We start from the raw sequence: 12,826 nt of genomic DNA, 5'->3' as shown, positions 1-12,826 counted from the left end.
TCTCAAAACCCCTGCACTAGGGTGAAGGTTTGCCCACACGGAAGGAGGCAAATTGCACAAAGATCAAAAGAAAAGAAGAGGACCGCAATGATTGTAGGTTTGGTGATGGGCACACGAGGTGGAGGAGAAAGGGAATGTGAGAGGTTGCCAGGTTGTGGATGGTTGGAACAAAAAGACACTGTGGGTCTGTCACTGCCTCTGTCGACAGAATAGGCTGAGTATAGCCCATCCAGGGTGCAGCCTGCCAGGAACATGGATTCGCACAGTGGCTCCAAATGTGGACTCTGAATTCTGGCACACCTGGGTCTCAACCGCAGCCTGGCCGTTTGCCAGCATGGACTTTGTACAACCGTATAACAGACTCGGTTTCTCCTGTTTAGTGGGAGTAATAATTCCCATGGCACAAAATTGCTCCAAGGATTAAACGAGATGATGTGTATACAAAGCTTGGTGCGGTGTCTGGTATGTTTTTATTTATTTTTTTTTTAAGATTTTATTTATTTGACAGACAGAGATCACAAGCAGGCAGAGAGGCAGGCAGAGAGAGAGGAGGTAGCAGGCTCCTCGCTGAGCAGAGAGCCCAATGCGGGGCTCGATCCCGGGACCCTGGGATCATGACTCGAGCTGAAGGCAGAGGCTTTAACCCACTGAGCCACCCAGGCGCCCCTCTGGTATGTTTTTATAAGCCCTCCACCAAGAGTTCTAGCAAGAGTCTCGTGGTTATTGCTGTCACGATGAAGACCCATTTCCCAGCAGTGAACTAGGGCTCCGTGCAAGTCAGGAAAGCACTGGGGTTGACTCACATGTGGCCCTCAGGAGGCAGCAAACACCATACTATCGGTTGAGGAGGACCAGGCAGTGGTGTGTGTGGATGGAGAGACTTCCTTCTGCTCCCACAGGATGAACTCAACGAGCCAGGTTCCTTCTGCCGCCTTTGCTTGGCCCCAGTGCTCAGAAGGCTGCCCAGTCCCGGTTCTAGACCACAAGGTGCCGTCAGGATGTTCTGAGAAGTCTGCAGGCTAGAGCCAGAGACTAGTTGTTTGTACACACTCCATCCTAGCCAAGCAGCAACTGGAGAGAGCCATATAATTGGGTCCTGGGAATGCTTCTGCATACAATGGGGGCCTCCCAGTCTACCCTCACTTACTCCCTCTTTAAACTTATCTTGTTATATACCTGTTCACCTGCCCTCCAGGTAGTCCCAGGAACCAACAGTGTTCACACTGGCTGTGCCCAGCTGAGGAACATCCAACCTAGGACATCCTGTCCTGTCCTCTCTCCTTCCATGAAGAGGAACTAATTGCCTTATGTTGTCCTGTACTGAATAATCTGGAGGGCTTTTGAACTAGGATGACCTACACACATGTAGAGAGAAATCATCCCTGTTTTACAAGGGCAGAGAGTTAGCAAGTTGTTGGAGTCATGACCATATTGCCCTATCCTTCATCAATCCTCTTCTGGAACATTCCAGAAATGAGATTAATTCAGTAGGATGGCAGGAGCACTGCATGAGACAGGCAAGTCAAACAAGTATTCATTAAACTGTTGTTGAGGGAAAGTGCTTCCCTCCGCCAAGTGACTGATGAACCTAGGAATCATTCACGGATCTCTACCTTGAGGATGGAGTGATCTCCTTTTTGGTGGCCCTTAGCCATGGAACTGAGTGGAACTCAGTCTTCAAGAATGCTTACTGAAAGGTACTAAAACTTGGGAAATGAGCAGATAGAGAGAGAGAGAGCCCCCAAGAGATCCCACTTGATTCTCCATTGAACGATTTTAGTTTTTCTGCAACTTTTCTTTTAAGGGCCAGAACCTTCTTCACAAATGAAATCTTACGCAGTTTCCAACACACAAAGCAGATGAAAAGGAATTTACTCTGGTTGAGGCAGGAAGAGGAAGGAAAGAGGAGACCTGTTCCAACCTTCCTGACCCTGAGCCCTAACCCACAAATCCAACCTTCCTCAAAAATGCAGTTTGAAACCCTTGGATGACAAACGAGTGTAGTGTCGTGTTCAGATGAGGCCATAAACTGCAGGGTTGAGGTTTCCAAACTGATGTGTCCAGCCTAAGACAACACCAGCGTAGGTGACCTGTAGGAAGAGAACAGTGGATAAAACATCCAAAGGCGTTGAGTTCTGATCCTGGCTGTTCCACCAATTGGCTAGCTGGTCTTGACAGAGTCCCTTGGACTGTCCTACACAATGAAACTGAAACTATATGACCTCAGGGAGCCCTTCCAGAGCCAGTGCTTTTGTCCAAATTGGCTGATTTATGGTGACAGGAAGGGAAGCCTACTCAATTCCCTCAGTGCCCAGGTCCAGGCTGGGAGCCTCACAGCAGGCTCAGGTGGAAATGTGCCACAGGAATGTGTTCATAGGGGCACCTGAGTGACTCAGTCGCTCTTGGTTAGGCATCTCCTTCGGCTCAGGTCATGATCTCAGGGTCCTGGGATGGAGCCCCACACTGGGCTCCCTGCTTGGCGGAGAGCCTGTTTCTCCCTCTGTCCTTCACCCTACTTGGGCTCTCTCTCTCAAATAAATAAAATCTTAAAAAAATAAAAAAGGAATGTGTTTATGGCCTCCTCTCCTCTGCCCTCTCTCCCTGTCCTGGTCCTTTGCTGGGTCCTTGTGGCCTCCCCACTACACTGAGCTATGGGTAGGAACCTGCCCCCTACCGTCAGTGCCCCCTGCTCTGGTCCCGTTGATCCTGTGTTCCAGTTCCACGAAAACCTATCTGACTTCTATCCTGAGTCTTCAGGATGACCCTTCCTTCCTGAGCACCGATTACCTAACATGCACAAGAAAGGCACTGAGAATTCTCTTGCAAAATCTGCTGCCTCATGTCTGACCACCCCTCTCACTCCTAATGCCACTGTCACTGTTCCTGGTTTGCAAATCAGCATACCTCGCTTATCACTACTGAACTACTGAACTACTGTCTTACTACACAGCATAGCAAACCAGGAACAGTAGGAAAGAACATAGGTCTTCAAAACACAATTCTGGGGGCGCTTGGGTGGCTCATTTGGTGAAGTGTCTGCCTTTGGCTTAGATCATGATCCCAGGGTCCCGGAATCAAGTACCAAGTCAGGCTCCCTGTTTAGTGGAGTTCTGCTTCTCCCTCTCCCTCTGCCACTGCTCCTGCTTGTGCTCTCTCTCTCAAATAAACAAACAAACAAACAAAATAAAATCTTAAAAAAAAAGAAAAGACCATTTTGTTTTAAACAAACAAGCAAGCAAACAACCCTGTCTTTTATTTTGCTCAATAACATGCAGTTGGGTGCTCAGAGTTTTCTGTGTCTAGAGTTAAGACAGTCATAAAGAGGTGCCTAACTAGCTCAGTTGGTAGAGTGTGTGACTCTTGATTTCTGGGTTGTGAGTTTGAGCCCCATATTGGGTGTAGAGTTACTTAAATAAATAGAACTTAAAGAAATAAAATAAAAGAAGTAGTCGTACAAGTTAGTTTCAGTGTGATTGAGTAGGAAGGTTCCAGAATGAGAAGACGGAACTGTGGACTAGCTGTGGGATAGTTGGCATAGCAAAGAACTTCTCTCGATTTAAGTTCATCAAAGTTCATCATCTGTAAAATGAGAATCATGATACATGGGTCTCATGGGAGTGTTGCAAGGATCAAATGAGATCCTTTGTTTTTTTCAGCATTTACGTTTTCTTATGAAATATATATACAAAAAATGTGTAAGATCTCTGTATCCCGTTTAAAGGACTAAATAAGGGGCACCTGGGTGGCTCGGTGGGTTAAAGCCTCTGCCTTTGGCTCAGGTCATGATCCCGGGGTCCTGGGATCGAGCCCCACATCGGGCTCTCTGCTCAACAGGGAGCCTGCTTCCTCCTCACTCTCTGCCTGCCTCTCTGCCTACTTGTGATCTCTGTCTGTCAAATAAATAAAATAAAAAAATCTTAAAAAAAAAAAAAAGTCTTTAAAGGACTAAATAAAACAAACACACATATTCCCAGAATGCAGGGCAAAATAAGTAGTAACTTAGAAATGTTTTCATGTCCTTTTCTGATATCAAACCTCACCTGACCTCCAACTTTTTTTTTTTTTTTTTTTTTTTTTTTTTTTTTTTTTTTTGGTGGTAACTTCAGTCAGTTCTGGGGTCTTTGTTTTTCCAGCTTTACCGTGATATCATGGACAGGTTGCATTGTGTAAGTTTAAGCTGTACAGTGTGAAGATTTGTTGCAGGTATATATTGGGAAATGTTAACCACAATAAGGTTAGTTTACACATAATTACTATTTTGCTGTTGTTACTGTGAGAACATTAAAGCCCTATTCTCATTGCAACTTTCAAAAATACAATACAATATTGTTAACTAAAGTTGCCATGCTGTACATGAGATGCCCGGAACTTACTCATCTTATCACCTGAAGTTTGTGTCCTTTGACCAACATCTCCCCATTTCCCCCTCCTTCTCCCCTACCACCCCCGGATTCTGACAACCACCACTCTGATCTCTCTTTCTGTGGGTTCGATGTTCTTAGTTGCACACATAGGTGAGATTATATAGAATTTGTTTTCCTCTGACTTATCTCACTTAGCATAATGCCTCAAGGTCCCTCCAAATTGTTGCAAGTGGCAAGATTTTCTTCTTTCTCATGGCTGAATAATTCCATTATGTAGATACCACATCTTCTTTATCCATTTATGCATTAATGGACACCTACATTGTTCCATGTCTCGGCTATCATGAATAACACTGCAATGATATAGGCATCTCTCTAAGACAGTGATTTTGTCTCCTTTAGATAGATACCCAAAAGTAGGATGGCTAGACCATGCCATAGTTCTGTTTTTAATTTTTTGAGGAATGTTTATACTGTTTTCCATAATGGCTGCACCAGTTTACATTCTCACCAACAGCCCATGCAGGTTTCCCTTTCTCTACACCCTCACCAACACATTATCTCTTGTCTTTTCTATAATAACCATTCCAATAGGTATGAGGTGCTATCTCATTGTGATTTTTAAAAATTAATTTATTTATTTCAGGGAGAGACAGAGTGTGTGAGCAGAGGGGCAGGGGAGAGAAAGAGACTCCTTGAGCATGGCTTCCCGCTAAGCATGCAGACCTACGTGAGGCTTGATCCCACAATCCTGAGATCATGACCAGAGGAAAACCAAGAGTGGGACACTTAACTGACTGTGCCCCTGTAGTAGTAGACTCTTACTGTATGTATTTCTCTGTGACTGACTTTTCTTGCCTCGATATCTTGCCTCGATATTCTGTTGTTGAGATTTGTTCATGTGAAAGCGAACAGTGGTAGATCGTATACCAGAAGGATACGTCATAGTAGGTCTATGAGATGGCTGTGGAGATGCCCTTTACCAAGTTTAAAGAAGTTTTCTTCTATTGTGAGTCTGACCAAAGATTTTATCATAAAATTATTTTAAAGTATCAAACATTTTTTATTTGAATACTACATATGCCTTTAATTTATTAATATGGTAGATGACGTTAATGATTTTCTAATATAAAATCAACATGGCATTCCTGTGATAAAATTGCATTGATCATTTATACATTACTGGTGTGATTAAGTCTATGTTGTTTAGAATTTTTACCTATCTGTTCTTCAGTGAGATTAGCCTATAATTTTCCTTTCTTGAACTGTGCTGGTAATTTGAGTATCAGATTTGTGCCGGCTGCATAAAACGATTTTGGAAGTATTCCCTCTTGTTCTGCTTTCTGGAACAGGTTATGTCAGATTGACATTGTCTGTACCTAGAATGTTATGATACCCAACAACACCTCTATAAAACCATCTTTATCTTGTATTTGTGGAAATATCTGTAATAGTTATTCTACTTCAGCACTGGTTTTTAAGACTTCCTAAATTAGGGACGCCTGGGTGGCTCAGTTGGTTAAGCAGCTGCCTTCGGCTCAGGTCATGATCCCAGTGTCCTGGGATCGAGTCCCACATCGGGCTCCTTGCTCGTCAGGGAGCCTGCTTCTCCCTCTGCCTCTGCCTGCCATTCTGTCTGCCTGTTCTCGCTCTCTCTCCCTCTCTCTCTCTGACAAATAAATAAATAAAATCTTTAAAAAAAAAAAAGACTTCCTAAATTATAAGACTCCTAAGCATGCTTTAGCTGCGTCCCCAAGTTTTGCTATGTCTCATTTTTACCATTCCACAGGTGTTTTCTACTTTATATTAAGAGGCAGCCTAACAGAACCAGAATACAGACCCTGGAGCCAGATTGCCACACACAGACCCAGTGCCACCATTTTCCAGTTGTCTGACGTGAGCGCATTGTTCATGCTGTGTGAGTCCCTGGTTTCTTCGTCTGCAAATGAAATGATGACAGGACCAGCCTCAAAGGGTTGATTGGAGGTTTAAAAAATACATAAAACTCATAAAATACTACATGGGACATAATTCATTAGTAAATGCCTTATGGAGTATTTACTATTATTTTTTCTTCTTTAACGCTTGAGTTGATTGTGTGTCTGTTTTCAAATTTCCGTGTGTGACTATGGGCATGGACAGTTTCTAGTTCATGCTTTTTTGCTAATGTTTTACATTTTTATTAAATTGTGGTCAGACAGTGTGATCCATAGGATATCAATTTGTTGAAATTCATTGAGGCCAGCACTCTGTCCCAGCACATTACTGATTTTCATAAATGTCCCACATGTGCTTGGAAATACGTGCCCTCCAAGAGCAAGGTTAGCAATCATGTCATTCAAATCTGTACCCTTACTAGTTATGGTGTTTACTAGATCTAAGAGAGATGGGAGCATTTTTAAAGCAAGTGAATAACCTAGGCTTGTTATATTTTGTTTAGAAAAGCAGCTCTTTCTGAGCATTCTATAAAGTTTTTTTTTAAGATATTTTTTATTTATTTGACAGAGAGAGAGAGAGAGGTCACAAGTAGGCAGAGAGGCAGGCAGAGAGAGAGGAGGAAGCAGGCTCCTGCTGAGCAGAGAGCCCAATGTGGGGCTCGATCCCAGAACCCTGGGATCATGACCTGAGCCGAAGGCAGAGGCTTTAACCCACTGAGCCACCCAGGTGCCGCATCTATAAAGTTTTTTAATAGACATTTTATTTTTGAATAGTTTCATAGAAAATTTCACAGATAGTACAGACTTTCCATATACTTCGTACCTTGTTGCCCATTATTAACAGATTACATTAATATGGTACATTTGGCAGAATTAGTGACCCGATATGAATAAATTTTTCTTAGCTAAAGTCCCAACTTTATTCTGATTTCCTTAGTTTTTACCTAAATGTCTTTATTCCTGTCCCAGGATCCCACACAATTTGTTGTCGTGTCTCCTTAGGCTCCTCTTGGTTGTGATAGCTTCTTAGACTTTTCTAAGGTTTTTCAAGGTTTCGATGACCTTGACAGTTTTGAGTGGTATTGGTATTGGTCAGATATTTATAAAACGTCCCTCAAATACAATTTGTCTCATGTTTTCTCCTGATTAGACTGGGGTTATAGGGTTGCGGGGAGAAGATTGTGGAGGTAAAGGGCAGTTCTCATCACATATTATGAATATGACCTACAGCTGATGTTAACCTGATGTTACTTTGATTCCCTGGTGATCAGGCTATACACGTGTGTGAGTTTCCGTAATTTTTATTAAATGGAATGTCATGATGTAATGCAATAGACTCAATCCAGACACCTGGATTCTAGGTCCATTTCTGTCACTAAATTGCTCTGTGAGTTTTGGCTGCTCACTTGACCTCTTTGACTGTCAGGGTTATAAAAACCATGGTTATAAAGCAATATTGAAAAAGAAAGCCAAAGTTGGTGGCATCACAATTCCGGACTTCAAGCTCTATTACAAAGCTGTCATCATCAAGACAGCATGGTACTGGCACAAAAACAGACACATAGATCAATGGAACAGAATAGAGAGCCCAGAAATAGACCCTCAACTCTATGGTCAACTCATCTTCGACAAAGCAGGAAAGAATGTCCAATGGAAAAAAGACAGCCTCTTCAATAAATGGTGTTGGGAAAATTGGACAGCCACATGCAGAAAAATGAAATTGGATCATTTCCTTACACCACACACGAAAATAGACTCAAAATGGATGAAGGATCTCAATGTGAGAAAGGAATCCATCAAAATCCTTGAGGAGAACACAGGCAGCAACCTCTTCGACCTCAGCCGCAGCAACATCTTCCTAGGAACATCGCCAAAGGCAAGGGAAGCAAGGGCAAAAATGAACTCTTGGGATTTTATCAAGATCAAAAGCTTTTGCACAGCAAAGGAAACAGTTAACAAAACCAAAAGACAACTGACAGAATGGGAGAAGATATTTGCAAATGACATATCAGATAAAGGGCTAGTGTCCAAAATCTATAAAGAACTTAGCAAACTCAACACCCAAAGAACAAATAATCCAATCAAGAAATGGGCAGAGGACATGAACAGACATTTCTGCAAAGAAGACATCCAGATGGCCAACAGACACATGAAAAAGTGCTCCACATCACTCGGCATCAGGGAAATACAAATCAAAACCACAATGAGATACCACCTCACACCAGTCAGAATGGCTAAAATTAACAAGTCAGGAAATGACAGATGCTGGCGAGGATGCGGAGAAAGGGGAACCCTCCTACACTGTTGGTGGGAATGCAAGCTGGTGCAACCACTCTGGAAAACAGCATGGAGGTTCCTCAAAATGTTGAAAATAGAACTACCCTATGACCCAGCAATTGCACTGCTGGGTATTTACCCTAAAGATACGAACGTAGTGATCCGAAGGGGCACGTGCACCCGAATGTTTATAGCAGCAATGTCTACAATAGCCAAACTATGGAAAGAACGTAGATGTCCATCAACAGACGAATGGATAAAGAAGATGTGGTATATATACACAATGGAATACTATGCAGCCATCAAAAGAAATGAAATCTTGCCATTTGCGACGACGTGGATGGAACTAGAGGGTATCATGCTTAGCGAAATAAGTCAATCGGAGAAAGACAACTATCATATGATCTCCCTGATATGAGGGAGAGGAGATGCAACATGGGGGGCTAAGGGGGTAGGAGAAGAGTAAATGAAACAAGATGGGATTGGGAGGGAGACAAACCATAAGTGACTCTTAATCTCACAAAACAAACTGAGGGTTGATGGGGGGAGGGGAGTTGGGGGGGTGGGATTATGGACATTGGGGAGGGTATGTGCTATGGTGAGTGCTGTGAAGTGTGTAAACCTGGCGATTCACAGACCTGTACCCCTGGGGATAAAAATATATTATTTGTTTATAAAAAATAAAATTAAAAAAAATAATAATAAAATTGAGAAAAAAAAAAACCATGGTTATAAAAGTGGTTATAAAACCATGCCTTGGCTGGGCGTGACGATTGGAACATACATTCTTTTGAAATATTGTTTGCACATTTGTAATTACTTCTGAAATGCTTCCTAGTAAATGTAGTTCTAGGTTTGCAAATTGTGGTGGCCCGCCTCTAAGGTGTACCCAGTGGATAGGGCTGATCTCTCTGTGGAAATGATGGTGTGTGACTTCTGAGGTTAGATAATGAAAGACATTATGGCTTCCAGTTTGTGATTGCTTGGATCACCCATCAGGAAGAGTCAGCCACTGTGTCACGAGCTCTCCAGCAGTCTTGTGGAAAGGTACACGAGGTGAGAACATTGGGGCCTCCTGCCAACAGCAATACTGTCTTGCCTGTGAGGGAATGCACCACCTTGGAATCAGATCCTCTAAGTCCAGTCAAGCCTACAGATGATGCAATCCCAGCCGCCATATTTGCTGCCCCCTCAAGAGAGGCCCCCATCCACAACGAGTTAAGCCACTCTGGAATTCTTGAATTCCAACAACTGTGTGGAAGAAATCTTTATAGCTCTTAAAAATAAACAACAAAGGTTGGATCCCAAGTCTTTGCAACAGTGTTCAGGCCCTCATGGTTAGGGGGTTGTGAGGGTGTCAACTGGCTTGGTTCCCAGACTCCTCCCCGACTTAAACCACAGCAGCCTGGCCATCTGGTTTAAATATTGAGGATCCATATGGGATTCTTTCAAAGAGAGAAGTCTGCAGCCAAAAATAAATTAGATTAGATGACCTCCAACACTCAATGATTTCATCTATCCATACAAAAAAATACTTCTTACAAACACATATGCAGCATTTTCTTTTCTTTTTTTTTTTGCGGGGGTGGAGGAGGAGAGAGGGCCCCATGCCCAACACAAGCCAGATTCGGGGCTCTATCTCACAGTCCTGAGATCATGACCTGAGCCAAAATCAAGAGTCAAATGCTTAACTGACTGAGCCACACAGGCGCCCATCAGCATTCTTTTCAGGGTCTACTCTTCTTGAAGGACATACTGTCCTTGAGATTAGAAACAAGGGCCCACAGTATACTGCCCCCTGAGAAGTGTATCAAGGGTTGCTCTTTCTGTGTGTGATGTGGCCAGAGTCAAGGTCGTGGAGAAAGTGCTGCTCTCTGGGCAGAGCTCCATCCCCCAGCACCAGCCGCAGGCTGTAAGGGAAAGGACGGATTTGCCCCTGTTGCCAATGTTCTGTTGTAAGAATAAGGGCAAGCAGGACTGAGTGGTGTGGGCAAGGCCCAGGATAATGGGTTTTATGTTCCATATACCTCATTCAATCCCCATGACCACTAGGAGGTAGGAATTTATAGATTGGGGAATCGAGGTTGGAAAGCTAACCGGTTTGCCAGAGTCGCAGATTAGGAGGAAGAGAGCTGGGGTGCTTGGGTGGCTCAGTGGATTAAAGCCTCTGCCTTCGGCTCAGGTCGTGATCACAGTGTTCTGGGATCGAGCCCCGCATCGGGCTCTCTGCTCCGCGGTAAGCCTGCTTACCCACCCCCACCCCAACCCCGGCCTACCTCTCTGCCTACTTGTGATCTCTGTCTGTCAAATAAATACATAAAATCTTTAAAAAAAAAAAAAAAAAAAAGGAGGAAGAGAGCTGCAAGGAAGTCTTGGTCCGTCTACATCTGTAGAAGAACCCTTTGCCTCTTTCATGGATTCCAGGCCACAGTTTCAGCCCCTCTTTGGGTCGGAAATGCACTGATTTTACACTAGGAGGTTGTCATAATTCATCGCTCTAAGAAAAGCTCGTCGTTCATTTGGTCACTCGTTCACACAGAGCCCAATCTATGCCCTGACCCCATTGTAGGCCCTGTGGACAGAAAGGGAAGGAAAGCAGAGATTTCTGCTCCCTCTGGCCCAGCTTGAGCGTTGGGTCGAAGAGGACCTGAGAAGCCATCAGTAGCTTCCCCCTCTTGTAGCCAAACTCCGCAGAGGGAAGGGGAGAGGGAAGGCAAGTTTCCTTAAGGATCCTGAAGACCCAGGTCTTCTTAGAACACAGCTAGAAAATGCCTTCAAGGGACAGAAAGACGAGGTGTAACCTGGAGCTGGGTCCCAGGGAGCCATGAACCCCCAAAGGTAGTCCCCGTTTCCCGCCGAGGTAGCCTTCCGGGGTTGGACCCAGCACGGACGATGCTGCTCCTAGCTGGCCAGCTCCTGGGGTCCCTCTGGGGGACACCCCGGACTTTGCACAAAGCAGCTCGTTCAACAACTGTACCGATGCGAAGCAGGACAGTATTGAGAAACCGTGCTCTGTGAAACTGGTCCTTGAGAAATTGCCCTGTTTGAAATCAAGTCTGCATTGTTCAGAGAGGTTTTCAAGTGCAGGTCTTAATCACCTATGTGATTCAGTTAAATTTAGTTCTGTCCTTCAGTGGGCCTCATTATCTTATTAACAATTCTACTCCTTGGCTGGAACTTCGTTTTGGTAAAAGTCTAACTATTTTGTGAATGTGTTTGGAGGCCCTGGCAAAGGTCCTCAGAGATGGGACCGGCACTGTTGTTCTAGAACTCCCACAGCCTTGGATCCCTGGAGAGTCACTTCATTGGCAACAAGTCCACCTGAGTGCTAAGGCAGGATTGTAAACCTGCCCCTCCTACCCCCCAACCCCGGGAATGAGCAAAGCTGTCGGGGGTTTTAGTTGCACGACGAGAAGGGAGAAGGGGGCTCCGCACTGGGAAGGCAGCACCCCTCTCTAGGACCCCCACCCCATGTCTGCTCGGCTGCACCTATGCTCCTTCACACCACATTCCAGCACCAGCAAGCCGGGACACTCACCTGCATTGGGCCACTGACGGCCCCCCACACCCCTTTTGAATCTTCAAAAGGCAGGAGTTCTTTAATCAAGAAACTTTCATTCTCCTCCCCATCCCCCCCCCACCCCCCCAAGCCAAGACTCCTTCTCTTTCTCAGGGACATGTTCTTAGATAGGAACCAAGTCTCTGCTACAAAGTAGGGACCAAGGCCAGAACAGGGCCCTTTTTAAACTTGTTTGTGCTTCTTGCTGACCTTCAAATTATCTTTTTTTTTTTTTTTAAGAATTTATTTATTATTTGACAGACAGAGATCACAAGCAGGCTCCTTGCTGAGCAGAGAGCCCGATGTGGGGCTCCACCCCAGGACCCTGAGATCATGATCTCAGCAGAAGGCAGAGGCTTAACCCACTGACTTTCAAATTATCTTATTTTGATCGTGTTCTTAAAGCAGGGATCCAGCACACTGGCATCAGGTACGAACGCTTACTAGTGATCACCCTAAAGTTCTTCCAAAGCATGTTAAAACCAGCTCTGGGCTAACTGGCGAAATAGGGTGGGTACAAAGTCAAGAGATTATTTGACTCAATTTACAGGAAAACGACAGTGTGCTCTGGTTGAGAGGGTGACTGCTGATGTCTGCAGCTTGACCTGGGGTAAGGTGGGACCTGCTGACCTGGCAGGGCTGGACCGCTGTGAGGAACAGGTGGCTGGAAGAGGGGCAGCCTGTGGGTG

The sequence above is a fragment of the Enhydra lutris genome, unplaced genomic scaffold, assembly GCF_002288905.1.
Source record: "Enhydra lutris kenyoni isolate GAN:26980312 unplaced genomic scaffold, ASM228890v2 scaffoldscaffold27, whole genome shotgun sequence".
Lineage (NCBI taxonomy): Eukaryota > Metazoa > Chordata > Mammalia > Carnivora > Mustelidae > Enhydra > Enhydra lutris.
This window is presented reverse-complemented; position numbering follows the sequence as displayed.